A 9,183-nucleotide genomic window follows, 5' to 3' on the forward strand; every position below is an offset into this window, starting at 1 on the left:
TGTAATTTTTCCTGAACTTTGACATTTGGTTTTGGTTTGGTTTGATTTGGGGCCAGAGCTTATAGTGCTCAGGGGCCACTCGCCTCTCAATGCTCAGAGCTCACTCCTCGGCCTGGCTGCTCTGCTGCAGAGGGTAACGCCTTCTGATCCATCCTTCAGCGAAGACCTTTCCCCTTTCAATCCTGCAAAAGTGTTGCCCGGTCAGAGGGCCCCATGGCAAGCTCTTCTGATCCCTAAAACAGACCCTTTGTTCTGTGCCCCTCTCCCCCCGGTGTCTCTGCCACCTTCTATGGGCAATCAAGGACTCAAGAGTCACCGGCTGGCTCTGTCCCCTGCCAAATAGCACTTGGTCCCACCACACAAATCCCCCCTGCCCCACAAGGTAGCTCACACTATAAGACTTCTTTAGGGCAGGCATCCCTCATACCAGTTCTTATAGTTGAGGCCTGGTAGGAATTCCCAAAATGTTTGTTGACTAAATATATATACAACAAATAAATGTACTACTAATTTTATGTGCATGTCACATGTATGTAATTTTCTCTCATTGGGGGGCAGGACACAGCTCTGCTTAGGACTTAATCCTGACTTTGTGCTCAAGGACTACTCCTGGCAGATCATATGTAGTGTCAGGGATTGATCAGAGGTCAATCACATGCAAAAATGTGCCTTAATCCCTGTACTATCTCTCCAACTCTACAGGATTTCCTGATGAAATAATCTATGATTGGGGCCAAATTGATAGTACAGTGGGTAGGGCATTTGCCTTGCGGCAGGCCTGGGTCTGAATCCCGGCATCCCATATGGTCCCCCAAGCACCAACAGGAGTAATTCCTGAGTGCAGAGCCAGGAGTAACCCCTGAGCATTGCCGGGTATAACCCAAAAAGTAAAAAACAAACAAACAAACATGATTATTATAAAATATTTGCATGTCTAAAACACATAAGTGCACCCATATTACTGCCCCTTAGTGATAAATACTGTTTTTCACAGTTTCACATACAAATAGCATTTTAGGGGTCAGAGAGAGCGAGAGAGAGAGAGAGCGAGAGAGAGAGAGAGAGAGAGAGAGGATGAGGACAGGCTTTGCATACAGGAGGCCCAAGTTTGATTCCTGGGACCACAGGATCCCCTGAGCACTACTAGGAGTAGGCTCTAAATACTTCCACATATGCCAAAAACAAAAATTATTTAAATTTTTTATTTTTGATGTTGTCGTTACTTGTTTTGTGGGTCACACTTGGTGCTCAGGGTTTACTCCTGACTCTGCCCTCAGGGATCACTCCTGCCAGGGTTCAGGGGACCATATGTGATGCCAGAGATCAAACCCAGTCATGCCCATGCAAGGCAAGTGCCCAAGTGTCTTACCTTCGGTACTGTCTCTCTGGCCCCAATATATGTATTTATTTTTCTTGTTGGGGGGAGGGGGTTGCAGAGGAGCAAACCCAGCAGTCCTAGTTGGAATTTGGGGGTCATCTGGTGTTAGGGATAAAATTAAAACTAGGCCTCCTGCATGCAAAGCCTGCATTCAGCCCTATTTTAAATTCTTACAACAACTCTAAAAGATAAGTTTTGTTTACCCTCATTCGTTATCCTCATTTTCCAGTTAAGGAAATAGGTCTGGGGCTGGGGAGATAACTTAGAGGGCTGGAGGACAACTTTGTTTTGTTTTGTTTTAATTTTTATTTTTATAACGTTTTTCACAGTGATTTATTACCTTCACTATTCCAACACCAATTCCACCACCATTATACCTTCCCACCAACATTATTTCAAATTTTCCCATCATCACCCAAGCCTGTCCCAAAGGCATATCATAAATAATTTATTTTGTATTTTTTGTTATGAATAATCCACTAAAAATGATCCAAAAGAGTTTTTGTAGAGGAAAGTGTGTGAAGATTGTTGTATCTCACTCTGGAGACATTAAGCTCTTGTGTAAGAGATTATTAACATGTTGTTACAGGTGGAGCCTTGTGTACTAATGTATATATATATATTTTTTTGATCGAGACTGGTTGCCTTCTACTTTATACCCCATCAAATGTGGTGTGCTGCTCCTGGTACATTAGTGGCTTAGAGCATGAGATGTTGCACAGCCATTAATGTGCACGCCCACTCTGGGAATTCTAAAATTTTAAATAGGGTGAAAGAGCTGGAGTTAAATTTTTAACTGGATGGTGACTTTGGGGTCTGGAGGCATCTCTGCAGTTTGTTGCTCTCTTCCGAGATTTATTTGTGAGTCTCTGGGTCATGGCCGTTAATGAGCTTATATGGCACCAGAGACAGTTTGTGGGTGTGGCTGCCAGGCTGCTAGGAGATTAGGAAGATGAGGGGGAGGAGGAGCTTCCCATTCCCAATTCCATGAGAGCCTAGCGATTTCATTTACAAATCCCACATACCTGGTTTTTTTTAGCAGATTAATTTTCATGCATGAGGCTTGTCCAGAGCGTGTGAAGATTGGCTGTGAGCATGGCAGCAATTGGGTTCTGGAGGTTTTCAGCTGCAGGGGCTTTGTTGGGGTGGGTGCTGGGCTAACTCACCCCCCTCTGGGGCAATCCAGATAAGACTCAGCCTGGAGCAGGGTCTGGAGACATCTCTGCAGCTTGTTGCTCTCAGATTTATTTGTAAGTCTGGTGGGCAAGTTTTTAATGGAGGAGGCCCAGGTTTGATTTCCAGCACTGCATGGTCCTGAAGCACTGTGCAGTGCTCCAGAAAACAAACAAATAAGGAAATAGGTGCAGATAAAAGGAGGAGGAGGAGGGAGCCAGAGTGATAGTACGGTGGATAGGGCATTTGTCTTGCACGAGACTGACCTGAGTTGGATCCCCAGCATCTCATATGGCCCCCCAAGCACCACCAGGAGTAATTCCTAAGTGCAGTGCCAAAAAAAAAAAAAAAGGAGGAGGAGGAGAAGGAGGAAGAAGAAGAGGAGAAAGACTTGACCTCTGTTAATGATGGAGTCCAGACCAACAGAAGCAGAAATTTGATCAAGACTATTGTTCTTGTTTGTTTGTTTGTTTTGTTTTGATTTGATTTTGGATTTTGGTTTTTGGACCACGCTGGGTAATGCTCAGGGATTACTTCTAGCTCAGCATTTAAGAATTACTCCTGGTGGGCTCAGGGGACCATATGAGATGCAGGAGATTGAACTCCAATCGGCCATATGCAAGGCAAACTGTACTATTGCTCCAGCCCCAGGCCGTGTTCCTTTCATGATATCTGCTGATTTATTCACAGATTATCAAAAGAGCGATGCTGGAGGGCAGGAAGATATCCCAAGGAGCTAGTATACAGGTCTGGATTTGATCCCTGGTCCTGCATAGTCCCCTAAGCAACTCCAGGAGTGACCACCTGAGCACAGAACAGGAGTAGCCCCAAACACTACTGGGTGTAAACTCTACACCACCAAAAAAACCAAAACCAAAAACCTGTAAGCTCTAGAAGTCCACTGTCTACTGGAATTCCAGCTCCACCATGGAAAGGGTATGGGACTTTGAGCAAGTTAATTAACATCTCAGACTCTCATCTGTAAAACAAGGGTAACCAAAGTCACAGTTCCTGTTCTGTTTATGTGAGGGTCAGCTGAGCTTTATTCCATGGCAGGCATTTAGAATCGGGCTCAGCCAGGGTCAGACTGAATTCACTGCCTCATTTGACTTAGCTGAAAATGTATTCTACACTCTTTTGTTTCATTAAAAAAAAAAAAACTGTGAAAGTTTGCTTTCTTTCGCTCTTGTTCTTTATATACCTATGTGATAAACTCAATTATGTCTCTTTGCTTAAAATCCTAAAATATTTGTTATTTAGGAGATTGAATTACAGTACAGCAAATAAGGAGCTGCCTTGCATGCTTCCCGGGATCAGTCCCCGCTCCCCATATGGTCCTCCCAGACATAATCAAGAGTGATCCCTAAGTGCACAGCCAGGAGTAATCCTTGAGCACCACTGGGTATGACCCAACACACACACACATACTCACACACACAAATATACATAATTTGGTAATTTTATAGATAAAATTTTCCAATACCTGGTTTACAGTGGTGGTGATGGTCTCACACATGAAAGACATAGACTTTACCTCTGAGTCACATCTCCAGGGCCCCAGTCCCTGATTGAGTATAATTCCAAACCCACAGGAAGAGCTCAGTGAATGTTAACTATGTGTTACAATGATAAGAAGAAGTATCTGGACTCCTGATTTTGCAGATGGTGATGTTGAGCAATGACCCTGGTCACTACCTTGGCTTGCAACATGTCTCTGGAATGTTTGAAAGTGCCTTGGAACTCAGTCATCAGGTCACACCCCACCTGCTGCCTGTCCACTCCTTGGCACCAGCTTGGAAGAGCTAGCAGCTTCCTGCCCTCTCCACAGGAGTACAAAATTGTTTACAGAGGATTTTTCTGGACCAGTCTGGGGATTTCTCAACCTAGCAGCACTCAGATCCTACACTGGGGAAATAAATATTCTATAGTGTCTACTCTGTCCCAGGTGTTGTTCTAGATGCTGACAACACAATCATGTGCAAGACCATCTCTATCCTCATTATTACACGTTCCAGTAAATTCTGCAAGAGCATGTGAGTTTAGGAACCCATATCTTTGTGGGGAGAGAGAGCAGGGAGCATACGCAGCTGTACTCAGGGCTAACTCTTGGCTCTACACTCAGGAATTACTCATGGTGGTGTAAGGGGGGTTGCTGGGAATTAAACCATGGTTGTCCGCATGCAAGACATGCACCTACCCACCATAGTATCACTTCAGTCCCAGGAACCTACATCTTCTTTGTTTTGGTTTTTGTTTTGGGGTCACATCAGCAATGCTCAGGGGTTACTCCTGGCTCCACACTCAGAAATTACTCCTCCAAGAATCCACATCTTAACCCTACTTCACTGATCATCTTCTCTGCTTAAAGTTGCATTAAGGGGAATTGGGGTTGGAGAGGTGGAAGAATAACTGTGCTAATTTCATGTATGTCCCTGCAGAATCTGATGCCCTGGTTCTCCAGATTTTGGCCTTGGTGTGTAAACACCCATACCCACGCTCTCTGCAATGCCTGGCATCCAAAGTTGTGCTTAGCCAGCTGCTATTTCTGGCATGAGATTCATTTCCCCCTTACCGGCCCACTGTTTTTTGTTATGGTTGCAAAGACCAGGGCTCACACACACACACACACCTGGTTGTGGGGTTTGCACTCCTGGTCGTGGGACTCCTTGGGGGTCACACATCTGGTTTCAAACCCACTCACACACACCTTGCTTATATTCGTGCTATCAGCAGGGGCTGCTCTGATTCTCTCACACATGCTCACCAGGAGCCACACATTTTGGTTGTAGTTCTCAGGGTACCAGATGGCAGAGGTGTCATGATAAAGGCATTTTTAAATCCCAAGACAAATAATTTGAGCCTTTGTCCTAGATTGTGATGTTGAGCCTAGCCTCCTCAACCTCTCAAGAAGGCTCGAATGGTAACAGGAAGGGCAAGGAGGGCAGGAAAGTGAAGGTAGAAGCTTCTTAATAGTTCGAAATATTTTCATCCTGGAGCTGGAGAGATATTACAGTAAATAAGGTGCCTGCCTTGCACGTCCCAGCAGGGACTAAGTCCCTGGTACAACATATGGTTCCCTGAGCACTACCAGGGGTGACCCCTGAGCACAGAGCCAGCAGTAAGTCCTAAGCACAGCTGGACATGACCCCAAAACAAAATAGGACAAACATGGGGCTAGAGGGATAGCACAGTGGGTAGGTCACTTGCCTTGCATGCAGCCAACCCAGGTTCAATCCCTTAGCATCACCGGAAGTGATCCCTAAGGGTAGTCAGAAGTAACCTCTGAGCATCACCGGTGTGACCTCCCACCAAAAACAAATAATCAAAAAAACAAAAGAAAAAAAGAAAACCCAAACTGTAAATAGATGATTGTCCTGCCAATAGATTCTTCCAATAGCAAGGTTATTTGGAGAGATACCCCAATCTTTGTCCTTCTTGACATTTAAGGGACTTGTAATAGTTCCTCTTGAACTTGCAGGGTTCAATTTACCTTAGCATGAAATAATATACAAGTCAATATCTTTGAGAAGGATATTCTGAACATCTTGTGGAAGTCTATATGTCACTATTTCTTTGGGAGGGGTAATACTTGAGGTTTTACCTGTTAGTGCTCAATAGTCACTCCTAGTAGTGCTTGGGAAACCATATATTGTGCCAAGGATTGAAGAAGGGTTGGCTCTTGCAAGGCAAATGCCTTACCTCTACAATATTTCTTTGGTCCTGTCACCATTATTATTAAAAGATAAAACTCGGAGTATGTTTGTCAATATCCAACAGTGCTCAAGGACTATTCTATGCTCTGTGCTCAGGGATCATTCCTACCAGTGCTTGGGGACCATATATGTGCCAGGGATTAAACCAGGGTCAACTGCACCTGACCTTCTATATTATCTCTCTGTCCTGGTCATTTATTATAATTTGGGGAATAGGGATGAAGTTAGTACACAGTTGGCAGTGCTCACTCTGTGCTCAGGGGTGCCAGGGACGGAATCAGGATGGTTTATAACAAATGTTTGTTGACATCTACTTCTGCAAGGAACCAAGAATAAATAAAATATATTGGTAGCTTGCAGCATAAATTAAAGACCTGGTAGAATTTAATCTACTCATTTAGCTCCCTTTCTTAATTTCTCTGTTAAGAAAGTATGTTTGTTTTGTTTCCTTGTATTTTGGGTGGTCACACCCAGCAATGCTCAGGGTTTACTCCTGGCTCACACCTGAATGCTTGAAGGTCCAAATGGGGGAGTCGGGAATTGAACCTGAATCAACAAAGGTTTTGGTTTGTCTTTTTTTTTTAATAATTTTTTATTTTATAAAGTAGTTCACAATATTTCATTACATTTAATATCCAATCCCACCACCATGACACCTTCCCACCACCATATTTTGGGTGTTTCCATCCTGAATCCCAATCCCTGCCCCAAAGCAGAACCGAAATTTTTTGTATTGTTTGCTATGAAAAAACACTGAAAATGCTACAAAAAAAGTATCCTTAGAGGAAAGAGGGTGAGGATTGTTGTATTCCATCCAGGGCCATTAAGACCTTCTATAAGAGATCACTAACATGTGTTGTTAGAAGTTGAGCCTTGTGTGCTTTCATATATATATAAATATATATATATCTGTAAAAAATATTTCCCCCTAAGATTGGTTGCTTCCTACTTTGAATCCCATCAAATGTGGTCCAATACTCTTGGAGTATGGGTAGGATATGTTGTATGAAGTGTCCAGTAATAGTTTCATTCGTGGATTAGGCTGGGCCCGAGTGTGTGGATAACAGCCATGAGCTTGGTGGCAGTTGAGTTCTGGAAGTTTTTGGCTGCCAGAGCTGAGTCTCATGGGACAGGGAGGGCTCTCATCCACCCCCCTCTGAGGCGCCCTGAGTAAAACAGCCTGGCATGGGGTCAGTGGCATGGTTATGGTGAGTGTCATGTTATGCAAGCTCCCTTTCAGGAGAGAAGGACATGTGATCTGGGTTTTTGGTTTTTCTTTAAGAAAATGTTTGTTTCCTTTTGTTTTGGGGGACCATACCTGGCAGTAGTTAGGGCTTATTTCCAGCTCTGTGCTAGGGAAGAGCTCCTGGCAGTACTCAGGGGACCATATGGGGTTCCAGAGCTCAAATCTAGGCTCATTGGTGCAGAGCCCACAGTCCAGTTCTGTAAACTGGCTCCCTGGCCTCTGGTGACAAACTCCTCTCTCTCTAGAATCCCAGATTCCTACCCCATCCTTTAAATCAGGGTAAATACTCTCACTTCATTCCTGTTTTAGAACTTTTGTCCATGTAAATTATCCACATGGATACAATTAAATTTGTTATTTATCCTATTACCCTGCCTGATCATTTTATTGCTCTACAAGCAAAGGGAACTTTTTTTTTTCTTTTTGGATCACACCCAGCATTGCACAGGGGTAATTCCAGGCTCATGCACTCAGGAATTACTCCTGGCAGTGCTCGGGGGACCATATGGGATATTGGTAATCAAACCCAGGTTGGTCGCGTGCAAGGGAAATGCCCTACCCGCTGTGCTATCACTCCAGTCCCAGGCTAACTTTCTCTTTGGGGTGATCATACTCTGCAGTGCTCAGAGGACCTTATTCTGCTGGGGATCAAACTCAGGCCTCACACCTGCAAAGGCCATGCTCAGCCCTTTGAATTGTACTTTAGGATATCTTCTTGCCCTTGCTAACCATTTTTGTGTGTATGTAATAGTGTTGCTAAAACTATTTTTTTGAGGGGCTGGAGAGATGATACAGAAAGTAGAGTGTTTGCCTTGCACCCTGTTGCAATCCCTGGCATCTGATATGCTCCCACAAGCCCTGCCAGGAGTAATACCTGAGTGCAGCGTTAGGAGTAACCCCTAAACATTTCTGGGTGTGGCTCAGAAAAACAAAAATCAAGCTATTTTTTTTTTTGAGGAACCAGAGAGATAGCAGAGTGGTTCAAGTGCTTGCCTTGTATGCAGTTGACCCAGGTTCAATCCCCAGCATCCATTATATTGCCCACGTCCACCAGGAGTGATTCCCTGAGAGCAGAGCCAGGAATAAACCCTGAGCACTACGGAGTGTGACCCCAAATCCATATAAATATAATTGGGTGATAGAGATAGCTCAATGGGCTGGAGAGCCTCATTACAGGAAGGAACCCCAGGTTCGATATTCACCAGCTGAAGCACTAAGCACTAAGCTGGTAGTAGTCCTGAGTACTGCCCCAAATCCAAAAGTTAAATTAAATAAAAATAAAGACTCAGGACTGTGGATATAGCTCAGCACCAACGCACAGGCTTCATATGCATGAATCTGGGATTGAACCTCCATACTTAAAAAAAAAAAGTGTGCAAAAGCAAAAAGTTTAGAGGTCAGGGTCCAAGGATAGCTCAGTGACAGAACTCCTGCTCTGCAAGCATGAGGCTCGAGTCTAGTTCCCCAGCACTGATCCCTGGAGTCTAAACCTGAGCACTGACCCTAGAGTCTAACTCCCAGCACTAAGCCCACTCTCCAAGCACCACCATGGCAGGAACTGTGGTCTGGAATCCTGGACAGCACCAGTATGTGATCCTTGGTGCCCACGACCAACTATGGCCCTGGTGAACAACACAACCCTAAAACATGTGACACCAGTGAGTACATGTGCG

The sequence above is a fragment of the Sorex fumeus genome, unplaced genomic scaffold (assembly GCF_029834395.1).
Source record: "Sorex fumeus unplaced genomic scaffold, SorFum_2.1 ptg000047l, whole genome shotgun sequence".
NCBI lineage: Eukaryota > Metazoa > Chordata > Mammalia > Eulipotyphla > Soricidae > Sorex > Sorex fumeus.